The sequence below is a fragment of the Protopterus annectens genome, chromosome 6.part0 (genome assembly GCF_019279795.1).
Source record: "Protopterus annectens isolate FY-2018-M chromosome 6.part0, PAN1.0, whole genome shotgun sequence".
In the NCBI taxonomy this organism is placed as follows: Eukaryota; Metazoa; Chordata; order Ceratodontiformes; family Protopteridae; genus Protopterus; species Protopterus annectens.
Genome location: NC_056737.1, coordinates 289,438,972 through 289,466,391, shown reverse-complemented (window position 1 = coordinate 289,466,391; position 27,420 = coordinate 289,438,972).

The following is a 27,420-nucleotide window of genomic DNA, read 5'->3' as shown; positions in this document are numbered from 1 at the left end:
TACAAGGGATTGTTAGACCCCACCCTGATGGACCTCCTGCATATCTGTAAAACAAACAGCACCAGAATTACCTAGTCAAAAGACTTAAACTTTGCCTGTGATATAAATAAGACCTGCTGGAGAGACAGGTATGTATCGCAGAGACAACCCTTTCTCTGGAACAGGCTCCTCATCCATGTGAAGCAGTATTCCTACCTAATACAATTCAAGTGTAACTTGGACAACTGGTTGGGAAACAGGAAATTCATCCCTGGTTTGGCATCTATGTCTCTAATGGACACAGGCAACCTCTGAATGGTTCATCTCCCAGGCCCCTGCTTGTAAATGTTTCATCACCCAAGCCCCTACTTATTCTATTTAAGAACAAGAATGTTATCAGGCTAAAGAGCACATTTTAACTTATTGAGTTTGTATGGGAGATTATCTATAATGTCTGAGAAAAAACAAAGGCCAACAATCAATTTTTGTTGGACCAGCTGGATATATTCCATTATAAGAAGTAGTAATTTGCTCCCAAATGAACAGTTAATGCCCTGTTTTGCAAATATGCTGAGACCCATGACAGGTCTGAGTCACCCAAGCTAAACTTAAGGTATTAAGCAGCAGTGATTCACTATTTCAGAGATGTTTAAATCAATAAAGAATGGTTATGTGATTTGATCTTTCTCAAGGGGAAGGGTGTTCTTGGGTTTTTAATGATCAGTCTGGGGTTGCTTGACAGTATTTGGTGTGTCCCTAATAGTATTGTAATTATTTTTGCAGTTAATGATGATATTTTTATTTACTAGGCAGTTCCATATGATATTAAAGTCATTTTGTAGGCTGTGATGGCATTTGGTATGATAGCTATTTAAGAACAATAGGTGAATAACATTTATGATGGAATGGAGAAAGATCAAATCTTATTCACCCCTGAGTAGTTTATATACTACAACCTTGCCAAAAGTTATGTTACTTGTGAAACAGGCAAACATACTAAGATTTACTCTATTAATTTGCTATATAACAGTTTTACAAACATTTTTGTGAGTGAACATAAAATGTCTGTTGGTGTGTAATCCAATGGTCTTTATAGATTTTATTTTTAAGTGAAGGTACAATGATGGGATGTTTCTAACTATTAGTGCTAGCTCTTGTAATAAGAGTTAGGCTGTATATGTGACATAGGCATTTAAAGGTTTGGTGCAGACGATAGTTCAAAAACAATTGGGTGTAGAGGTGGATAGTTAGTGGATCTGTCAGTGCCAATGTTCTTTAATTCTTCTTTAATTTGTTTGGATGGTATATGTTTAAAGTAGAAAGTTGGATGTTCAAACAGAAAATGTTTTGTACCTTGTGCAGTAGATGATATGTTGAAGCACACAGAGGAAGAGTCAGAGATGAGGAGCTAAGTTTTTATATTCCTTAAAAGTCCTCTGTTTATAATTTAAGGTTTGTTTCCAGGTGACACATGGTTGTTATGTTGGGAGGCTTCTAGAATTGTCTAGGGGGTTCTTATGTAAAATCTTTGTTGGACTTTAATGTATGTAGCTTTGACTGTATTTGTAGTAATACATGCTTTTTGTCTTATGCCATAGAAATTTGATTTTTTTGTGCTACTATCAGGGTTTCTTTTCCAGTGATAGCATGCAGTATCTCATTACTTAAGCAACTGCCTAGATGTTCCGCCATCCTCAAGTATGTTGAAGCCTTAAGACTTTACTGTACCATTTTTGTACAGGTTCTAGTAGGCTGTAAAAGTACTTAGTGTCCAGATGATATGTTCTAATTCAGCTTTTACACTACGTTATGCTAATTCAGGTACAGACCTAATATATTTTGGGGGGGTTAGCTCTGCTTTAAATGATAGGGTGGCAACAACTGAGTCATGGTCACTGAGTCTGTTAGGAAGAATTTCTGTCTGCTTATACTGATTGAGGAAGTTGATAAAGACCATATCAGTAAACAAGAAGGAGCTTCCATGATGACGAGATCTTGTGGCTTTTCTAATGGTGTTATTATGATACTCCTTGGGTGGCCAAAACAATTCTAGGCTACCTAGAATCTTACGTTTCTTGTTGCTGGTCTTTTGCTGTAAGAATTCAGTTTACTTTCAATATACTTGTCACATGTGCAGGCTTGCTGGTGAGGTTAATAATATTCTTTATATCCTAGTCTTGTCACATCTCTTTATATTAACTTTATTTCTCAAACTCTGCACATCCTATTAGTTTTCCATTTAAAACCAATTACCAAATCGATCAATTAACCAATCAGTCAGAATAAATGTGAAAAAAATATTTTCTCATATTCTAAAGTGAAATGCAGTTAAGATTATACAGAACAACACAAAATTCCAAGTACAGTTAATTTTAAGGTCGGGTTCATCTTTTGCAAAGTACTGAATCCTCCTGACCATTAAAAGTAGACAGTTCAGTTAATTGAGATCAGCAAGCAACTGCCCATTCATCCAGATATTTTAACCTTTTAATTTTTTAGATGTTTCTGCAATCAATCACTCATAGGTTCATACGTAAATAATAAGCAATCAGTCTGCAGGCTTCTTATACCTAGCCAATCACTAAGCAGTGAACAGAGGTCAGAATTAAATTATATACATTGTGTCTGTGAAGTGAAAATCTTAACCATTACACCAACCCAATCCCTATCTGGAGAATGCACAGTGTGGGAGGTATCTGAAGATATTATTGAATCATTTAGATACTTATCATTATAATAATAGACTGTGTAGTGAAAGATTAACATGGGTAGAAGAATTTCTGTATTTCTGTCTAAAGGATCTTGCATAGATGACTTCACCACATCAAACACCTCTAGTTCTTGTGATATTTTACATACTCTTAAGTTACCTGGTCAGGGAGTCAAAAAGACCTTGGGAAATGGTAGTATCTACCTTGCCTACAATAAGTTTTGCAACACAACAGAATGACTAAGCTGTCTACATGTACATTTTTGTACCTGCTATAGAGAGTGGTCACCAGACTAATCACACACTGCTTTAGAATAAACCATCCCATGGTCATTTACAGGTCTGTAGGCTAATAAAGCTAAGATAAAGTGGAACAAGTGAAGGCCATTCAGACAATCCAGCTTTGTCATAGAATATTTATAGTTTTTAATTAACCAGCATGCCTTTCAGAGTTGGGATGAATGTGGCATACTTAGCATAAAAATAACACGGACATCCCTTGCATAGTAAAAAGTAGTCAGAAATGCCCAGATGCTAGAATTGTAAGATATCTACACAAAATATTGTGCCATCATGTCTTGAGTTATTGCTATACTCTTTTAGGCTGCCTACAGCTCTTGAGGATAAGCCCCCTTCTGTCTAAACCTCAAGCGTTTCTTCATTTGTCATCAGTTCATTATATAACCAAATTGCCTGGGTTTGTCAAGCATTTCTGGGTCAAACCCCAGCATGTTATAAAAGGACTGAGTGATGTATCAAATTGTTTGTAACACTCCACCAAACAGATAACAATAAAAAAGCAAATGTTTCCTGGAGATGTCCCATAGCACAAACCACTCAGCTCCCATCTAACATCTGTCTTACAGTTCTTAACCATCTTTTATGCGTTAGTCTCCACGCTATTAATCTGCATCAGAGGTTTATGCTCTATGATGAAGTGCAGGTTCTAAGCCCATCTACAGCAGATCCAATTACAGTAGCCTCCCACCTCGCAAAAATGCTCATTTGTGATCTAGCTTTAGTTTTAATATGAGACCTCACCTCACAAAAATGCAGTGCTCCTTTGTGATCTAGCTTTAGTTTAATATGAGACTACAGCACTCTTTTGTGATCTAGCTTTAGTTTTAATATGAGCTTGCAGTACTCCTTTGTGATCTAGCTTTAGTTTAATATGAGACTACAGCACTCTTGTGATCTAGCTTTAGTTTTAATATGAGCTTGCAGTACTCCTTTGTGATCTAGCTTTAGTTTAATATGAGACTACAGCACTCTTGTGATCTAGCTTTAGTTTTAATATGAGCTTGCAGTACTCCTTTGTGATCTAGCTTTAGTTTAATATGAGACTACAGCACTCTTTTGTGATCTAGCTTTAGTTTTAATATGAGCTTGCAGTGCTCCTTTGTGATCTAGCTTTAGTTTAATATGAGACTACAGCACTCTTTTGTGATCTAGCTTTAGTTTTAATATGAGCTTGCAGTACTCCTTTGTGATCTAGCTTAAGTTTAATATGAGACTACAGCACTCTTTTGTGATCTAGCTTTAGTTTTAATATGAGCTTGCAGTACTCCTTTGTGATCTAGCTTTAGTTTAATATGAGACTACAGCACTCTTTTGTGATCTAGCTTTAGTTTTAATATGAGCTTGCAGTGCTCCTTTGTGATCTAGCTTTAGTTTAATATGAGACTACAGCACTCTTTTGTGATCTAGCTTTAGTTTTAATATGAGCTTGCAGTACTCCTTTGTGATCTAGCTTTAGTTTAATATGAGACTACAGCACTCTTTTGTGATCTAGCTTTAGTTTTAATATGAGCTTGCAGTACTCCTTTGTGATCTAGCTTTAGTTTTAATTTGAGACTGCAGTTAGATTCTTGCCTCTATGGCTATGCTACCCCAGCTTGCATGATAACAGCCCATCGATGTTAACATTTTGTTGCAGTGTGTTGACCAGAATGTGGTAGTATACACTTAGAATAAGTATATGTTTAAGTATTAAAAAGCTGTAACTTCTTTAGGTGGCAAGTTCAGGTTATTCAAATAGGTGATGAACTGGGCTAGTTTGACAATTTTTAACAATATAAAATGAATAATACATTAACAAACAAAACAGACTTAGTGATTCAAAATGAACACATTTGTCTTTATTACCAGGAAGATCAGAAGGCTGTGGGTTCTATTCCTTTGCCTGTGCTTGGCTTTGTTTCTCCAGTATTAACACAGTAGTGCAACATGAGAGAGGTTGTTGTGCTCTTCAGGTGATATCCTTCAGCTAAGGAACTAAACCAACCCCCTCCACTCAGTCTGAGCTGGTGGTAGCTTGGGTGAATGCAAATATACCACAATGGAGGATGAAGATCTAATGCACATTAGTAGCCTGGAGGCTGACAGACAAAAGATATTTGGATAGAGTAAGTCTGATTTATTTTCCATTAAAATAATTTTGCATAAGTCAAAATTGTTTAGTGATGTAAGATAGACACTTGATGGAGAATGACTGGTTTGTGCTTTGGGACAGCTTCAGGAAAAAAATAATTTTCTGTTGTTTCTTTAGTAGAAGGTTAAGTGGCATTATCAAAAAAGTACAGTATTTTAGTTTTGATGTCTTAAACATATCCACTGCCAAAAGAAAGAGTAGTAACATTTATATGATGTTCTGGGCAGATTTCCTCTAATCAGTATTTCTACTGCCTCAAGTCTCCCCTCAAAACAGGACAAGCTGAGTGGGACCAGCCCAGTGAAGCAAAGCCAAATAAATAAATAGCTGCAATATTGTACTCTACTATCCTGTTAAAGTTTTAACTAGTTCAACTCACAAAAAACACAAAGATTAATTTGTACAAAGGTTGATAAATGTTACTGTGTGTTTTACAAACACGGTACAGGATGTCACGCAAACAGACTATTAAAATGTATGTTAGCTTTTAGTGCTTGACTATTTAAATGTGACTAAATTATATATGTATTCTTACAGAAGATACAACAAAGTAAGTGTCATAGGAAAAGAACACTAAACTGCTTTGCCTAGCAAACTCAGTGTTTTGGGTATGATCCTAACTGAACTTTCTATCTGTACATCTCATAGTGACCCCTGTACACGCTGGTATGACCTCATATTTAATCATATGAGACATATTAATGCATTAAATAAGCTATATACGTTATCTCATTAATAATATTTATTCATTTTATACATTGTCTCATTAATAATATTTTCTGATGCATGACATTGTGCAGGTAAACTCTATGTTGCCTTAGGCACACGATTTTACCATGGTGTCCCAAGGCAATAATTCAACTTCAGTTCTAATGAAGTCCCTCAAAGTTGTGCGATGAAAGCACTTAACTTTTGAATTCATACTGAATTTCATTCGATTTACACTGTCTTTTACCGTTGGTCAATAAACCATTTAAGTTTTTATCCAGATATTGTCTTGGGACATCAAGGTGTTGCTTTCTACTAGTTTTTGCCTTTTTTAACCCAATTTTACCATATTTCAAACAACAGTCATAAAAGCTTGGATAAACATAAGTGAGTATAAGGGAAGAATTAGAGGTTTGCTTTTTGAGTTTGTTGAACAGCATTAGGCAGCATCTGTGTCTTACACATGTGAGAAGAAAGTAGGAGGTGTTCCAGCTTCTTTTATTCTGCAGTGTGTCCCCTGGCATGCTAGAGATGTCATTCTAAATCATATGACTCAGGAACATATACAGGCTAAATTCTCTTTCCACATACCAAATCTGCTCTAGCTTAATAAGTCTTTAACTGCAATTAACTAGCCTTCTTTTACTAACCATTTACTATATCATATGGCATCCTAAGTGACCTGCTATGGAATATTATGTGTTAGAGATGGTCTTTGTTTTTGTATAAATCCAAGAAATGTAATCTCATCTCTGGCTGCCATGTGAACCTCTCTGCTGTATGATTCTGACTGATTATTAGCTGTTACTTTTATGAGTTTTTTATTTGCTATATTGGCTTGGTGAGCCCTCTGTACTCAAAGAGCTGTTTTATGGGGTGACCCAAGAGTATTTCTGAATATGTACCTTACTCAAGGTAAATTGCTCAGTTAAGGGTATTGTGTCACAATGTGGAACATGAAACTCAAAAAATAGCTTACCACATGAGATAGAACAGCTATAGTAATTAAATGCAAAGCTGCTTGCTGAAATTCTAGGCATTATCTATCAGATATTTGAATGACAACTCTTTTAAGACCCAAAGGCTGAGAACAGAGTGATTCCTATAAACATGGAATTTGCCAATTTTGAACAAGAAAATAGGATAACGACCCACTAAACCAAAATTCCCGAAGTGAGACTAGGATGTAACTGTGTATAAAAAATATATGGCAGTTTTTGCAAAGAGCTTACACTTCAAGCAGATATTAAAATGAATGTATAAGCACTTATCAGTTTATGAGGAAAAGGATCTGCACTATTTCCACAGATGACTGATCTTTTATTGTTTAAAACAGTTCATCAGCTAAACCATTTAGGTTACACCGACCCCAGGATTCATGAAGCTTGCGCCAGGCGCAGGCATAGCATAGGTGGTATAACGTCAAATATGGCCACCGAGCGATTCAGGTATGATCCAATTCCACATGCACTACCAGCATACGCCAGATCTGCGCAGCTCCCGGCGTAGCTATGCAAATCACCTCATGCGCAGTACTGCAGCATGCGAATGAAGGCACATAGCGATTCATGAAGTGGCATAGACATAGCGTAAGCCTACAGAAATGTAAACCAAAAAAAAAACAGTTTACATGTAGACAAACAGAACATCGGAGCCTTGTAAGTGGACCAGACTTATGTATTACAAAGTTAACATATGCCAATCGCTAAATATACAGCCAATGCCATAAGAAAAGATGCACAACACATGCAAAATAACATTTAATGTCATGGCCACAGTAACGCAAAGTACAACCATAGGGCATGTGTGCGCAAATGGGAACACACGGAAAATATATACAAATGTCATAAAATAGCAATGTAACACAAATCATGATCACACCATAATAGTCAATGGTATGCATGCTACACCAAAACCAAGCTGTAAGGGTTGCTAAGGGCCTGTGACAGTGTTTGGCACGGTAACTATGAATTAGTAGTCAATGCCATGCAAATGAGGCAAGTAATAGTGAATCACAAACATCCCGCCAGCCTAAGGATGTACAATATGGCGCAGCGCTACAACACTGAGGAGTGGTCTGGAGGAATACATGACATCAGCAGTGGAGTGTGCCACTGCAGCTGTAAGCACATTGAAGCAATGCAAATCCGGGCTGCCCGTTGCTAAGCAAAGCCGCAGGACAGGGGCGTGGATGTAGATATAGCTTTGCTCTGGTGAGAGCACACATGGTGCCCGAAAGCGCATGTGTACGTGGATGAAAACGTGCCCGAAACCCAGTAAGCAGACTCACGCGCCGCTCACCACAGCCCAAAAAGGAAGTTTAGGGGAAGACAATAAGGAAATGCTACAGTAGGGTAATTGGAGTACAAATGAGCAATTAACACCTATTAACTCACAGTGGGCAATTGACGCCAGCTAACAAGGCTGCTAGCAGCAACCTGCAGAACAGGATAGGGGAGGTGTCGGATTACAAAGAAAAGAGAACTGTAACCACCGAGCAAAGCAAACCTGCAGTAGATTGGCAATAGAACACATTTTGCAAGACAATCCTGGTTCGGGAAAGTACAAAACAAGAAAGCAGGCTGCTGGATGCATGCCAGACAATGGGAGGGGAATTGTTAAGAAAAGTGGAGGCAAGGGCAAGAGGTAATCCATGGCAGCTAAATGTAATTTAACACCAAAGGCAGCACAATAGCAGTATCTGTGGTAAAACACAAGATACCCTGCAGCAACGAATGTACATACACACCCTATGACATCATCAGTGTTCAAAGCACAATAGTATAAAGTGTGAAGGCACCTCACACACACTTGAGTATTCCCAAACACTGCACCATCGGTGTAAACAGATGGGGAACTTTTACAATGTACTTGTTGGGAGCTGCCATAGCTGTGATTCATCAGCATGTGTTGGAGACTGAAGGTGTTGAGGAAGATGATGCTGACAACCACCTCAGGCCCCAGAGGAGGAGAAGAGTGTTCAGACCAAGGGTAACCTACCAGGGGCTACATGATCTGGAGATAGTAGAGCATTACAGGGTGGACAGGGACATCATGCAGCAAATAGTTGAGCTGTGCCGACCATGCCTGAGAGCCAGAAACAACAGAGATGAACCCATCCCAGTGGACACGAAGGTATGTGTAAGCCTGAGAATACTAGCCACAGGTACCTTTCAAAGGCCAACTGGAGATATCATGGGGATCTCACAGGCATCAGCATCCAGGGTACTCCACCAGTTCCTGGATGCCATGTTACCACATGCCAGTGAGCATATATACTTCCCCCAAACTCAGGAGGAGTTGGCCAGCAATATGCGTCTCTTCCACCATGTGGCACACTACCCGGAGGTACTGGGTGCAATAGACTGCACGCACATACATATCAAGTCACCACCCGGAGACCATGGTAGGCGCTACATAAACCACAAGGGATACCACTCCATCAACTGCCAGGTCATGTGCAATGCACAGGGCATTATCACAGATGTGTGTGCTGGCAGCCCTGGAAGCTACCATGACTCCCACATCTGGCATGCCTCACAGCTGCATCAGGTATTTGTCAGGGGGGACATCCCATATGGCCACCTTGTGGGGGATGCTGGCTATGCACTGGAGCCATGGATGATGACTCCCATCAGAAATGCACACACACCCATGCAAGAACGCCATAATGAGGCACATGCACAAACCAGAATTATCATAGAGCGTGTGTTTGGGATGCTCAAATCATGGTTCTTTTGCTTGGACATATCTGGTGGAGCCTTGCAGTACTCTCCAGGCATGTGTGCCCACATCTTCATAGTATGTGCCATGCTACATAATATGATCCTGCAGAAACAGCTGCAGCAGGGACATAATGGTGAAGGCCCTCACAGCCCACCGCAATTGCCAAGGCCATCATAGGCACAGAGGGATTCAGACCACGAACAACCTGTGCCAGCCCCAGTAGGCAGACGGAGGCATGCCCAATATGCCCACGTCTTGGCAAAGAGGGAACGTATAGCACATACACTGACAGTGTAGGCCCCTATGGACTGACACACTTCTCCACCTGCATACACAGTAAAACGGATGGCACACATACACGACCACCTGTAAATTGTAATGTATAGGTGGCCTACTGTGTGAATCCTACATAGGCAGCCCACAACTATTGCACACACAACACCTATTGGAACAAGGAAAGTCAACACCTGAACAGTAAACGAAGCTAACAGCATATGTTGATACTGTATGTATAGGTTCCTAGGTACATCGGTAGATACATGCCCAATTGTCAGAGACCATTCAGCAGCCTAGGCAAAATGTGTCTGCTATCACCACCCCATCAGTCAACCAACTGTCCCACTGTGGAGTAGAGCCAATTGCGGGATCCACGTGTGTAACCACTGTTCCCCACCTACTCTGCATGGATTCCCCGGTGTGTTAATGAGGGTCTCCATATAATGTAATTAGGGATGTAGTGCCAAAGCATGGGGAGTACCCATGACAGGTATCCGCCACCCCAGCATTCTCCAGTTATGGTTGTGTCAAGGTGTAGCATATTACAGTGTGTGGCTTGCTCTGACATAGATTCCCAATGCTGGAGCCCATCCATTAAACATCACTTGGACATACCATGAAGTGGTATCATCCATATATAAACTAACTGAGTTACACATTTGACTGCAGTATGGAGGAACAGCCGTAGTACAGTCCACATACAAAACACCATTAACACCTGTACAAACATCAGCTGACCAAGTGGTAAAGCCACTGATTGTGTTGTGTATGTACCCGGTTCCACATCCTGCAAGGTCAATTACGTAATCCCGATGGCACGAATAATGGATGTTGGATGTAGGTCATTAGAGCACGTGTAAGCACATGTTAGCAGGTTTATGTGGTGGCAAGTGATGGTAAGCGTAGTTTAAACAAGACTACACAAATATGCACAAAACAGGTCTAAGCTTTGCCGAATTCCGCGCAGATCATGGTCAAGGATGTCCAGAACAGGTGAAACCAGCATTATTCACCCATGTACTAACAGTGCCTGCTCTGAGTGGTAAAATGACCACTGGGAGGAGTAGAACATGCAACCATGCACACAATCACCTACCACTAAGCTACCCAAGGTGTACCAACGGCAGGTGTGTATTGTGACAGGTTAAAACACAAAAGGGCGGGGTTCAGCAAACAGAATACACCGCCATGTACCCAACGAAAGGTGTGTACACTCTCTTTCCTTCTCCCTGTCTATATATATATATATATATATATATATATATATATATATATATATATATATATATATATATGTATATATATATCTATATAATAGGGATAGAAAGGGTGATAGAGAGATGTATGTCGATATATACAGAAATACATATATCTGCTAATATATAGACAGGTTAATGACATGTACACAACCAAGGAGGTACAAATGAATAGGATACTGCCAACTACTGAATGCTTTACATACCGACACGCGTAATCACGAGGCTTAAAGACTGAAAGACCACAGTACCAGAACAGTATAACCGTGAGTAATATTATCACAATGTTAAGGGACATTTAGTTATTGCTTCCGGTGCTGCGGTCCAGGTAGGTACTGTGTTTAAGTGTGGTTCTGGTTGCTGTAGTGTGTGTAAGTGCGTGTTGAGAGTGCGGTGTGTGTTTCCGTGGGACTGTAATATGTGTGTGTGTGTGTGTTTGCATCATGGGTCTGTTCGTGCTAACTTGGAGGTAGATTATTACAGTAGTTGTGGTCATAGCCGGCCTTAGGCATACGGTTACCACCTGTCCCACTTTGAGAGGGACAGTCCCTCTTTGGCCAGTTGTGTCCTGACAACAAATATTAAAAAGGGCAAATGTACCGAGATTGTAGGACATAATGATATCCCATATATTAAGTAATAGTTGCATGAAATAGTTATGTCCGTCTCTCAAATACGTAAATTGTACAAGAACCATTATAAGCAGCTAAAGTGCTACAAGAATAAGGTTTAATTTAGGGCAAAAGTAAGTTTTATCCTTTGTACTGACAGTGGGTTTGTGTCAGCCTCTAAACCCTGATGTGTGCCCTGCAAATCTCCCCATATTGCCAATTGAAAAGGTGGCAACCCAAGCCAAAGAGTCGGAGTCACCAACACAACTGCAATGAGTGCAAATATTTGTGACAGAAATACACGAGACAGCTTTCATGTAGCAACAGTTCAGTACATATTGATGTATTTCAGAGGGATTGAAGGATCAACATCACCTGCATGCTATATAGGAACCAATTAACAATGGTTTAATGAATAAGCCTGCAATAACCTTAGTATTAGTCTACTAAATGACAGGTCTTCAATTAGGGAAGGGGCTCCCACACACATATTGAATATGTATAAAGGCAGTCCCCACAAACCTTTATCTGCTATGTACACCCACCTACATCTCCCCCACACCCGAAACAATTGCAATACAGACTGTAATAACATCACAAACATCCACTCACTCAACGACATCTGCAGAAGTGTTAACATACCTTGTGAGAGAGACACTTGTAATGGCGCCATGTGAAATCATTGCTGTTGTACAATGGAACAGACGCCGATGTTACAGGTTTTGTTTGCAATAGTCTCATATCAGACAGTTGAGATAACAGCTACACTCACATGTAGAACTATTTACTCTAGCCATCACACACAATCCACGGGACACATGAATTCAAAGTATCTGTGTCTCTTCATATAGCTGTTGCAATTCATCACAATACAATACATCCAGACCGTCTCCCTCGAAGGTAGGGCAAAAGAACAATGCCCAAGTGCAGTATTCAATTATACACCACTGTTGCCATGTAATTGGCCAATGGAGTAGCTGCACAGCTGATGTGCATGTAATAATTTACTCCAGAACACCAATTGGTGGCAGGATACCACGTTACAGGTATCCACGTATAAAACGATGGCTTGCCATACATTTAAACCGTATGCTCATACCATTGAATCGTTTAAAGAGAAAAGGAGCAACACAGATATTATCATATACTCGGACCACTAAGAAGGTATGTAGAACACTCAGTATGTTAGTGTATGTAGTGCCTGTTCTGTATTAATGAAAGTGTACGCAATGCAGACAGTGGGAAAAGGTATTTTGTAGTGATGTCTTGTTGAGCATAGTAACACTTGTAGAAATTGTGTGTACTGCTGTGGGCCACAAGGTAAACACCTCAGACACCACAAGAGATGCTACATAAGGGCTTTAAACATAACAATTCTACTCCAGCCGCTGTTGGTGGTAGGGTTTGTCCAACAAGTACGTGCCATAACAGGGGATAGTTTATGTTGATATACTGTAACAGTAGGCTTATGTATGGGCATATAATGAGAATAACATGCCTAAGGTGGTCCTGCTGTGCAATTATGCTTTGCATTATGGGATATGGTTTCAAATATGTGAAAACTACAGTATTGTAGGTAGATAAGTCAAATATTTTACATAGCATGACTGGTATATTATGCAAACATAAGGTATGTGTATTGGACTGTACAATACACAATAACAGGATACATATGTCTTGTAGTCACCAGACAGTGTAACAGCATGATAGCTAATTGAAATGGAAGAGCTACTCAATTATCCATGCACAAAGGACATGTAATAGCTTCATAGGTTCATAGTTAGGTACTATGCTGTCTGGCCAAGTCCATTTGTGAGCCCTAATACAGTGTTGTCACTGGTGGCACCTCCCTAGGTTAGTGTCCTGTGCCTGTGAACAGCACAGCCATTTGTTTCCTGCACCTGTGTACAGTACAGCCACTGCAGTAATCCCTGGCATACATGTCTGTTCTCCATCCACCTATCGAGGTATCTCAAGAAGAGTGCTAGTGAGGGTCCCTGCCTGATGTACATAGGAATCATGTTCCAAAGCATGATGAGTGTCCGTTTCAGGAATGTATCCCTCCAGCACATGCTATTCATCATTGCGTTTGGGTACATATCCCAGAGCATGTTGCTCTCAGTGGCTTTTGCTTATGTTGCTTATGTGGAGCATACCCATCAATATTGGTGTGGACAAGGGCCTTGTATGTTCAGCAGAGGTCGCCTCTGAGTATGCAGTATGCAAATGACTACAGTTGGGGTTTCAGTAGTTGTGCTGCATACGTCATCCTTTGGAGGTGAATACTGTTGGTGCATTAATGTTGTGGTATTTAAAGCCATTGCTGTCCCGTAAGGTACACACCAAAGGGGGTGTTGTACCCCTGAATGTGTTTCATAAGTCAGGAGTATAGAGGTACAATGGCAGCCTTTGTTCCAGCTACAAACCATTACAGATTAGGGTGGCCATGTAGAAGGATATCCACGCCCCCTTGGCAATAAGGTTATCAAAGGAGTGGGTGCTATCTACGTGTGTACTAAGATCCCTTGTAATGTCTTATGTATGTAGGGGACTACCACCTATGTGATAGTCACAGGATGATTGTTGTAATCAAAGGGGATGTCTATGCACCATCTGCCATGCTGCTTGAGGCCATGTTACCGACACCAGGTATCCGTCACAGTGATATCCATATGCAGGGTGTGTATATTAGCTGGTGAATCAATCATGGCTCCTAGTTTGCAGTCATCTGGAAACCTATTCAGGGAAAGTCTTTCTGTGCTAGACTGTACCTCAGGGAAGCATATAACGAACATGAGGGTCCCTATGACCGAGGACTGGGGTATGCCAATTGTAACTGATGTACAGTAGGAACTGCGGTATGCGACCCTCACCGCGTGTGTGCTTTCCGTGAGCCACTTTGCATAACATCTCAAGACGTATGGGCCGCTGTGCAGGTGGATGTGTATATTGACAATACCAGAATGGTGAACGGTATTGAAAGGCAATGAGAGGACAAGGTAGGCTGTGTGGACCCCCTCACCATCATCTACTACCTTGGTAACTGTCTCACAGGACTCCACCAGGTGTAGGAGCCATGGTGTGGCCCTAACAACTCCAACCTGGGTGGTATCAAAGGTTTGGAGGCCAACAATGTCTCTGTGAATGACTTCCATGATGATGTTCTCAATAGCTTTGCAGAACAGTCTAGTCAGGTGTATAGGGCAATAGTTCCTCTGGTCCACTGTGGCGCCACCTCTGTGGAGTGTGATAACTGTTTCTGTGTGCCATTCAGTGTCCACAATGCTTGATACAAGATTATTAGTGAATCTGGTGCCCAAGTGGGGAGCCATGTCATTCTGAGGTTTGTTTAAATCACAGCCTGGGATGTTGGATGGTCACATGGAGTGTGTGTTCCAGGCTTTAGAGAGAGCAGATCTGAATGGCGTAGTTGTGACCTCAGGGACTCTGCATTGATCTTGTATAGATGTGGGCCCTTTAGGGTGTGAGAGGGGTGTAAAGTTAACTGCCAGGTTGTTGCCAAATATCAGTCGGTTCTGTAATGTTTCTGCCTAACCGTTGTATGTCAGAGTAGATGTGGGTATTGCCATCGAGAGTAGTGACATACCTCCATAACGCTTAGTGGTAGTCATTTGAATTTGTCGCAGTAATGTTTACGTAGCTAGTGTTGGAGGATGTAAGAAGGGATCCCAGAATCCTACTGAGGCTGACTGGGAGTGTACCCTACTTTGCAACTGTCTCCTTCTGTCGTACAGTATGTCCATGGCAGTGGACTCCCAGAGGGGCATCCGTTATGTGGTGGGTAATGTCATGGCTCTGTTTGGGATAGCATGATCCATGCAGTTGTGTAAGTGCTAATGAAGTGCAGTTGGGATGTTTCTGCATTTATAACTATATTGTCCATCTGCACGGGTGTCATGGCATTCACTACTTCTGTCATACAAAGCGTGAAGTTGGCCTTGTAGAAATATTGTACTGTGTTTTCCGTGAAGGGTGTGGTGCCGGGATGTGGATAACAAGGGTGATTAGCATACGTTCGGAACTGACCAGCGAGGGGATACCCCAGGTATGCAACACCAGTCACACATGTTGGTAATGTCCAGGTCTACGATATTGTTGGCCTTGGTGGTGGTGTGTATAGGTTGATCCAGCCAAATGGTGTTTATTAACCCACAAAAGTGTTGGCCTAATGTGTCAGTACATGAGTAGGTGTCACAGTTAGGTGTGGGGTAGTGTCAGTGTCACATCAGTGGTTCCTGTTTGAACCCTACTTTCCAGTATACCAAGAAATGAGGGCCGTTAACCGTGGGGTATGGTGTGGAATCCGTAGCAAGCTACAATTTGTATAGCAGTTATGGCCACAGTTAGTTGCACTTGGATTGCTTCTGATGCATCGTGCTAAGCAACCAACATGAAGGTGTGTACATCCCTGTGAAATATGGACACACCTCCGCCGTGGGTGTTCCGGTCCTGGTTACATGACTGAAAGGTGTGGTCTGTGTAATAGCCTGTCAGTGCAGGGGTGCTCTCCGGAGTCTAGAAGCAGGTCACAGTCACTGCAGAGACATTGAAGTGGTCCATTATAAGGAGTGCCTCGGATGAGTGCGTTTGAGATGAAGATGCCAAGCATTGAGTAACAATACCTTCAGGTTTTGCTTGCGTGTACCTGTTCTGGTGCTGAATATGTGTCTGAAATGTGTCTAAAACAGGCAGTATAGGAGCAGCAAGAGCCTGAGATGTTACCCATAATCCCAGGGCTGACAGGTGCAAGCTATCTGTGGCAAAGCATTGAGGTTTGTCGATCATGTCAGTCAAAGCAGACAGATACTGGATACCCTTGGATTGACACCAGAAACATAGGCAACTGTTGACGTGAATAATTCTGTTGTTCTACTGTGTCATCAGTCTGGACTAATGCAGAATGCTTCTCAGGGCTAGGGTGATACCTGCCTGGGCTACAAGATCAGAGAGCTATTGCATGTCCCTGTACATGTAGTCCAGGAAGTTACATCTCAGGGCATTCACACTAACGTGGAGAATGACAGTCACATTGTACATGTTGAGGAGTGACCTGAGTGCATAGGTCATGTTGTGGATCCTGTTACCCGACAGCCAGATGACAGTGACTATCACCTTGTGTGGCCTGCTGAGTGGGACATCTGTGTGACCGCCTACAGAGTCACCTATGACTAGTGTGTTGGGTATGTTATAACACCCTATTGGCTGTAGTTGACTGGTACACATGAGTCTGTGTTCTATAAGTAATTGGCGTTGTGTTTGGTGATGGGGGCTGCCTCTGTTGCCTACATAGAGTAGTATGGTGAGGCTCCACAAATGTTGTACTCTTACTATGTGTGGCCTGTGGTGGTGGTGATCTACTGAGACTATGTGATGAGTGAGGTGTGCTGCAAATGTTTAACATCCCCACATGATTGTCAGGGTAAGGCTGGGTTGGAGAGAGCATTACCTCCAGCATGGCTACATATGTGCATCTCCCACAGGCTGTATTGTTGTATGTTAGGAGGTGAACATTGACTGTGTACATGAGCCGATTGCTATACTGCCACATGTTGCCCACATTCATCATATAGACAGGCAATAACACTGGTAATTGACATTTGGACATGCCTGTCTAGTCAACCATTACTCACAAGATATGTGAGGTAAGTGTGTACAACAGCTATTGTACTGTAAGCATGCTGGAAATGTAAGTCCAAACAGTGTTTACCTGTAGGAAATGAGTAGGATTGAGTGATAAAGTAATTAGTAGCTCATGAAGTGTGCACATGTTCTGAACAAGTGCTGAGCATGAATAAGCAATACAGATAGGGTGTTGGATAATTTAAACTCACTGCCCCCCAATAGGTACACAATCACATATCCATGAACATGACAGAGCCCCTGTAACCATAACTATGATGGTACAAGGTACACTCCAGCTGCATGTGACCTGTCCAAATCCCTGGTCATATAATACATATATGGCAAAACAGTTGGCTCTACGCATACACTGCCATGTAAAACATCGGTTTATGGCAGTCTGTGAAAATACGGAATGGATCACACTAACAGTTATCACAACCCACAAAGTGGAGACGCCACTCATAATGGGAGGCACAGCACTACTACCTTGCTGAGTATGGTCTGAAAGCCTATGAACCTTAATCAACATAGATGTTGTTAGCAGTACAGATGTAGATGACAGTACCAATGAATACACACTTCCTAGCATACCTGTGACAGGTCAGAGGACATCATCACCCATACTGTGTTCCACCTACACTCAGTATACTACATGTACCATCGTATGTCACAGGAGTGTTCTACCAGTGGCCTGTTCACAGAAGCAACACTACAAAAGGTGTCTGAGTGACATGTGCATAGCACACCAGTGGCAGCGATAGTAAAACAGGGTTAATGTGTTGTACTCCCCTGTCATTGTAGCCCATACCACACAGACAAATGGGTGGCATCTGCATATGTGAGAATGTGAATGGCCATGACCTAGGAGCAATAGCTGACTCAGTGTTGTGGACAACATACAGCATGGGCATTGTGGGTGAGGTGCGTGACATATGTGCACAATCTAACAGCTGCTTACTGCATTGTCACCACTATATTAATAGCCCTGTACCCATTAACTACCACCTCGGCAGCGGTCAACATTATAGACACTGTGTGTAAGGGATAGTGCTGTGCAGTTTACCTCTCTGAGCTAGTGACATCACCAGGCCTATTAGGTAGTCATAAGAGGCAACCCACGTCATGACAGGGTGCCATCCATGAGCATGGAGATCATTGGACAGCCATACTCAGCACTCACATGACCAATATCGGATCACATATCACCTTTAAGGGATATTGGCCATGCTTGGATGGGCATCACCAACCTTCACAATCCTCATCTCCACTATGCAGCATGCTGCCTACCCTGCATAAAGACATGTGCAAAACTGTGATGTTGGACATGCTACATGTACATATCCTGATCTGAAAGACATATGTCATGGACAGCCACTGCCCTAGTACAAGGGTCGCTACATGCTGGACAGATCCCTGTGCTATACATGTGACATACACCTGCCATACCATGCAACCCTGTCCAGCAAAGCTGCACATGTCATCTCTGTCATACATGGTGCGATGACCGCATGGTAGATGTATCAGTGACTGTCTGTCGCCGGGAACATGGCTGTCGGATACAGCTAGAAAACCTGACATCCTATGCCCATACATGGCCCAGGGCATACACACTACTACATGATCTTGGCCGTACATGCTATAGTTGATAACCATCCCTGCGAATACCATCCAGCTAGCCATTTTCCCATGTGTATCACATGTGCAATACCAGCGATACGTGGCAGGATGTTGAACTGTTGTACAGTGCCGTGTAGATGTATATGGCAAAACACATGCTTGTAAAGGTTTCCATGCGCATGTCTGCATTGTCACTACCCATGTCCGTGAAGGCAGTGTATGTGATGATATGTGACATATACACAGCATCGTGGTCAACAGCATTAATGTGCACACATCCAGGCATGTGCTGATAGGTAGGAACACCAGTTCAGGCAAACAGACATGCCCACATCATGACAGCATTCACATAGAGTATGAGCAATGTAATGAAGTGACACACGTATATGGTGATAATATCCAATCCCCATCGGGTGTTACTTGTGTGTGAAACAAACATGTCAGTTGTGTGAGTGTCATGATTTGCAAAGACAACTGTTCATAAGTACTAAATGTAATACACATGAATGTGCATCTGTATCTCTGTGCATCTCTGAGATGCTGTGACCTGTCTCCATCATTATGTCTTACAGATAATGCCTCGATCATGACTGCTGGCATATAGCCGCTTGAAGGATGATGCCCTCATACCATACCTCCATGATAACTATGAGGTACTGTTCAGCCATGTGCCACAGCATGCCCAGCAGCGTGACAACCTGTGGCAGGAACTTCGCAAGAGGGTCAATGATGTGGGTGGCCATAACCACACCTACCAGCAGGTGCGCAGACACTGCATGGACCTGATCCAACATGCAAAACAGCGTGCCAATGCAATCGCCAGGGAACAAAGAGGAACAGGTGGTGGGCCACCAACCCAGCTCCCACTCACACCTACCGAGGAGCTACTGGCCAGCCTGGGGACCCCATCAGAACAGCATCCACAAACTCTAGCTGCCATTGTGGAGGTGGGTGTCTCCCAACCACAGAGCCTGGAGTTGCCTGGTAAGTCACTACTGCGCATATAAATATTATATCCCATTTAGTCGCATGTGTCACTGTACACTATGTAATGTAACATCATATGCAAGGTATGTTTACACACATGCCGCATACTATAGTATGCTACCCTATGTGTGCACACATGTGCATACTCCATAGTATATGCTATTGTACTGGCAAATGTGTTAACATGCAAAGTGCACCCTGTAGCTGTCATACAGTCATGGATAATGATCTAACTGCTGTGTCACCCTTATACAGGTACCTCTGGTGTGCCACCAAGACAGCAGTCCATTGCAGGTGAGACAGTTATCAGTATCAGGCATGTGAATGCACATATCTATTCGCCATGTGGCCAGTTAACACATGTACACATAATGTATGGTCCAGTCACGATATACAGGTCACAGCTTTCAACAATCACACTGGCTACCCATGTGCAATATATAAAAACCAAATGAAACAACAACATGAACCCAGAGTAACTGTCATTGCTACATGTGTGGACAGCTGTCCATACAATGGTGGAGGCATTGTTCAATGTAGAAATATGTACTATACATCAGAACAACACATGTGGGGGTCGAAACAGTACTACACAGTGAGCTGGGATATGGGCAGCCCACATGATCCACCATGTGGAATGTGCCCCTGCAATGAGTGCAGACATTGTGATGTGCCAGCTGACATGTCCCAGACATGTAGTGGTCCGGCTACAACATTGTCACACTATCCCATAAAACATACCCCACATACCAAACATACAACTCTTTGTCTCTATAACCCTGTGGACACTGGAGTATCTGACATCTATGGGTGTATGTCATATGGGACAACACAGACATGTGACATAGACGGCCATCACACACATCTGGCCAATACATGTTCACACATGGCCATGGAGGATGGCCAGAGACATGTAACACACAGTAGATGTGATGTGTATGTGTACACCCTGTTGGACATTGTCTACCCATGGTCCAACTATAGCCTTTGTTGAATGGTTGTATAGTAGATGTGGAACACTGGACATCTTAACAGCCTGTGCACAGCTTGTGGAGGTGTCACTTAATTTGACCACATACGATGTGTTGCACATCATGACTGTGTCACAGCATGACAGTAGTCACCTGTACAGCTTCCACATACATACACAGACACCACATCAGGCCAGAGATACCGTACATTTCCCTTGCTGCTGTATGACATCACTGTCAGCCGTGCACCTTGTGTGTGTGGACATGTGTGGACACGGTTGACAGGCAGCTAAGACATGTTAGCAGTTGTGCAGGGGTGTTATCAGTATGTCGTCCAGTGACCTGTCACACATGACACAGCATGGTTTAGTGTGTATACACCTCAGCGACCTGGGTCACAATCCACAGTATGTCTGTATTGTGTATGCACGCAGTCATGGCTATGCACTGTATGTGTATTCCACACTGTATAGCAATAGAGACGCCTCATGATTCCATGCAATGGCACTGTATCTGTACTTCACACTGTATAGCAATATAGACACCCTCAAACCACCCTCAATGGTCATACACATCTGCTAAAAGTGCATTCTATCTGTAGGGCATACAGACAACACTGCAATGTGACACCATTACACTGCTGTACATGTGTCAGGACACCATTGTGTCAAACATGTATGCATGTCACTGCACACATCAGCAGATTACATGTCATACTACATGTTAATGTCAAGGACATATGCCTCACATCAGCCATGTGTACTTTTAACCTGTGCTGGTCCACATGGTGTATCACAAGGATGCATGCTTACTACCATGATTGTGTGAAATGCATGGCTTCTGCTATGACACATGCTTGCTGTTGTGTGCAACCCAAGGACGTAATCTAACTAACACTGTTAATGTCTGAGCTGCATGCCGTCTGCTGTATCACATGCATGTTGCATGCCTTTTGTCATATCACATGCATAGTTGTCTGTGTGTGTCTGTGTGTGTCTGTGTCTGTGTGACTCTATTGTAATGTAGAGTCTTTGTTTGCCTTCACAGGTGATGTAGGTGCATTGCCCTCCTGCGGTCCATCTGATGTTAGTGTCCCCACAGACTCTAGCAGTGATGAACATATGCTTGAGTTACAGGCAGGGTTGTCAGGGGCTGAATCTGTGCCTTTGGTTGCCATCCCACCTATACCCCCCTCTTCCCTGCACACAGTTCTCATGCCAACACATACCCCATCACCAGTGGCCATAGAGGAAGGACAGTTATCATGTGTTAGCTCGGAACAGGAATGTGTGGTGGCTACGGAAGGTGTGTCATCACACCATGGTGTCAGTGAACTGACCGCAGATGCACCACACAGACATATGGCCAGTGCTGCTTGTAGGAGGCCCCCTGGCCGACATGCACCTGCACAACAGAGTGCAGCAGCTGGTGTCACCAGACACATGTTTCAGACTGTAATGGCGGCACAGGCACATGCTGAACGGCAGAACAGAGAAGGGCAGAGGCTTGAGAGGGCTGCTATCCATTTTTTAAATGGAAACATCCAGGCATTGGCAAATGCTCAACAGCAAATAGCTGACATTTTGGGCAGGCTATTGGGTGACATGGTTGGAATCCTTGACCGTGACATGGCAATCTGTGAGTGTGAGCTGTCAGTGCTGGAACATCTGGTAGGAGTGAGGAGTAGGACACGTGGATGTAGGCCAGCTACACCACTTGGTGCAGGTCTCTGTGAACGAGCTACCTCACATGCCCGCTCCCATAGTCCTGGTAGCAGCAGCAGTGCAGCTGGTGCTGCACTGTCCACACCAGGACACAGCAGGCCACATGGACGTGGCCCTGGATGGTCCCAGTGGGGACACGGTTCCAGTGGACACGTGTCATCGGAAAGTACCCATTCTGTACCTCTGTCTGGTAGTGCCCGTGCAACCCCTGGCAGGCAAAGGTCACGTGGCCATGGACGGACACAGTGAGCTGTACATCCTGATCTGTACAATCTGGAGCTGTCAACAATACCACTGTGTAGGCTGGATACATGGCAGAACTATGTGCACACATACACGCACACACCAGAAACATCTGTAGGGCACCAACACCCTCATGCATAATAACCACACATGTCCAAGTAGATCACAGGCCCTAACCCACACACATGATGTCATCCACTGGTGCAGCCTAGGCCCCTGGCAAACATTATCACCCTGTGCATATGATGATGCCTGTGCCACATCCCTGTCATCCACACCATCGGTGCAGGGACATGCTCATATGGTCTGATGCACAGGGTGAACAGAATAGTGAGATAGTTGTATATTACAATTGTTGTGTACTGTTGGCACGCAGCAGACATACCATGTAGTACAGGATTAGACTGCATTGTTTTATGTTCACAGTATGTGTCTTGGTAACAACAGTAACAGCATGTTGGTAAGGATGCCCTGCTTCCCTCCTTAAGGTCTAATTGCATGCGCCATTAAGTACCAGTGTTTCCAGTTTCACATGTGTAAATGTGGAGTACTCACAGGCATGGATGGCAATACCAGCATGCTATACATAGCCTCTACCTCACTGTTAGTAAGGCTGACATTCCATAGATCTCTACACACCTACTGATCCAGGACCATGTGAGCTGTGTACTAGGCTACGGTGGCTAGAGATGGGACATCCATACCAGGTGACTTCACAGGTACAGCTACATGGTGCGGGGGGTTTACACAGCGGTCTAGCTGATGTCAAGGGTGGGGGCCAGTTGATAGCATGAGGACTCACTGTGTAGCAGTAAAACACTGTCACATTACAGGATGTGAACACACACAGACATACACAGACACACACAGTAACACGCCCACACTCATGGGGTCAACAACACTGTAACACACATGATAGTGTTGAGGTGAGGATCCCTGCCTATGTGCTAATCACCATTACAGTACTATGCACCCACATGATGCGACACAGAGAATGAACATGTACAGGTAGTCAGTAATGCGTAAGACTGACGGCATCAACAGGGTAGTAGATTGCATCACCTTGAGGGGTTAGGGGCCCTATCTGTTCTCACTGGTAGCATACATCCTCACTCCATGCACCAGACAGCCATACATACATACACATACACACACACACTGGAGTCTACATGTCGTGCACATACAGATAGCTAATGTGTGTGATACACACACCACCCCTGCCTATGTCTTGCTGTCTACACTGCAGTATGTACAGATCTCTACAACAGTGTACAGAGGTGGGTAACAATTGGGATGTATTCCCACCATACGTGGCATATATGGTCACACAGACAAACACACATGGCAGTACTGTGAAACAAACACTTGCTATCTTCTGATATGTCTGACAGACATGTAGCAGTATTGCCCATTACAATGTGTACCGACACTACCTTCGGCAAGTGTGCTGCTATATGCACACAGGAGGGCTTAAGTGTTACAGATGTCAACTGCTTTACAGTCAGTGATACCCTGACCACTGTGTAGGTTGTATATCTTCACCTTCAATTACCAGAAACATAGCTTACTGTTTGCACATGTTATGGTAGGATGGCTTGTGACACACCTGTGAGCTGTCTTCAGCTAACATCCAACTGCAAAGGTGGCCCACCACTTTATGTACACACATCCATCCATACCTGATGTATATCTTACCGTATTGTCAGTATTTCACCATATACAGGTGTCAATGATGGGACTGCATTGCAACTGCACGTTGTAGTCGGACACAGATAAACTGCAAACATCAGCTACTTCTCATGCATGGTAGCTAAATGCACACCACTACATGTACATGTGTATAGGTCCTATATTCCTGTCATGTAGCCATGTTTGTATGCATTGCAATTGGTGAACATGTGTGACATACATGACACATGGACTGTTGTATGCTATGATAGTTGTCATGGGTAACCAGTACAGAGGGAATGTTAACTCAGTCAGCATTGCTACCTTATGTACTGTTAGCATTGAACTGCCATAAACCTACCTTCCATGTGCATGCGTGTAATCGCTGTAGCCACGTGTCTGCACGAAGGACAGCATTAGCTATGCTATGTACATATGTGTTGTGTGTGGGGCATGTACATATTCTCGGCGGTTACATGTATGTCACATCCAAACATGGGTGTGTTGCCTGGTGTACAGCAACAGTCATCTGTTACAGCTGTATAAGACCCAGGGCCCCTGTTATGTGTACAGCCGACCTGGTTATGAATAGTGGTATCAGTGCATTGCATAACACATGATGGAACCCTGTCAGTACATGAGTAGTCTGCACAGTTGCTGTACAGCTAGGTACAGTCCACTGGTCATGAGTAACATGGTGTTGTACTAATGTATGGATGTGTGTTGCTGGTCCAAGGACACGGTGATGTGTGAGGGCTACATACTACAGTGTGGCATTTACCACTGTGATCTGCACCTGACACATCTGTGATGACATTTGAGAGTGTACTGGTCAGTACATGTGAGTGGCCTTCATATACGTGGGGACACTAACACCTGGAGCGGTCCGTAACGGTCTTATGGCCCACATGTCTGTATCTGAGGTATACAGTGGTAGTGCTATTGTGCACAACTGAGCCTTATGCCTGGTGTTCCTCACTGCACAGATGTCAGTATTCCCCATTATTTTAATTGGGTTGCCCCCCCCCCCCCCCCCCCCCCCCCCCCCCCCCCCCTCCACCCCCCCCCCCCCCCCCCCCCCCCCCCCCCACCCACCCCCCCCCCCCCCCCCCCCCCCCCAAAGGGGAAAAATTTTTTCCCCCTTTGGGGTTTAAGCCCCCCCCCCTTTTTTTTTTGTTAAAACCCTTTTTTTGTAAATTTTTCTTTTAAGGGGGGATAAGGTAGTCAGGTCTATGTTCTAATCCCAGCCCTGTTGTGTGTGTGTTTTCCCCCCGGGGAAACCCTGAAAGTTTTGTCCTTTTTTAACAGGTCATGGATGATGATCTAACTGCTGTGTCACCCTTATACAGGTACCTCTGGTGTGCCACCAAGACAGCAGTCCATTGCAGGTGAGACAGTTATCAGTATCAGGCATGTGAATGCACATATCTATTCGCCATGTGGCCAGTTAACACATGTACACATAATGTATGGTCCATTCACGATATACAGGTCACAGCTTTCATCAATCACACTGGCTACCCATGTGCAATATATAAAAACCAAATGAAACAACAACATGAACCCAGAGTAACTGTCATTGCTACATGTGTGGACAGCTGTCCATACAATGGTGGAGGCATTGTTCAATGTAGAAATATGTACTATACATCAGAACAACACATGTGGGGTACGCAAACAGTACTACACAGTGAGCTGGGATATGGGCAGCCCACATGATCCACCATGTGGAATGTGCCCCTGCAATGAGTGCAGACATTGTGATGTGCCAGCTGACATGTCCCAGACATGTAGTGGTCCGGCTACAACATTGTCACACTATCCCATAAAACATACCCCACATACCAAACATACAACTCTTTGTCTCTATAACCCTGTGGACACTGGAGTATCTGACATCTATGGGTGTATGTCATATGGGACAACACAGACATGTGACATAGACGGCCATCACACACATCTGGCCAATACATGTTCACACATGGCCATGGAGGATGGCCAGAGACATGTAGTAACACACAGTAGATGTGATGTGTATGTGTGTACACCCTGTTGGACATTGTCTACCCATGGTCCAACTATAGCCTTTGTTGAATGGTTGTATAGTAGATGTGGAACACTGGACATCCTAACAGCCTGTGCACAGCTTGTGGAGGTGTCACTTAATTTGACCACATACGATGTGTTGCACATCATGACTGTGTCACACCATGACAGTAGTCACCTGTACAGCTTCCACATACATACACAGACACCACATCAGGCCAGAGATACCGTACATTTCCCTTGCTGCTGTATGACATCACTGTCAGCCGTGCACCTTGTGTGTGTGGACATGTGTGGACACGGTTGACAGGCAGCTAAGACATGTTAGCAGTTGTGCAGGGGTGTTATCAGTATGTCGTCCAGTGACCTGTCACACATGACACAGCATGGTTTAGTGTGTATACACCTCAGCGACCTGGGTCACAATCCACAGTATGTCTGTATTGTGTATGCACGCAGTCATGGCTATGCACTGTATGTGTATTCCACACTGTATAGCAATAGAGACGCCTCATGATTCCATGCAATGGCACTGTATCTGTACTTCACACTGTATAGCAATATAGACACCTCAAACCACCCTCAATGGTCATACACATCTGCTAAAAGTGCATTCTATCTGTAGGGCATACAGACAACACTGCAATGTGACACCATTACACTGCTGTACATGTGTCAGGACACCATTGTGTCAAACATGTATGCATGTCACTGCACACATCAGCAGATTACATGTCATACTACATGTTAATGTCAAGGACATATGCCTCACATCAGCCATGTGTACTTTTAACCTGTGCTGGTCCACATGGTGTATCACAAGG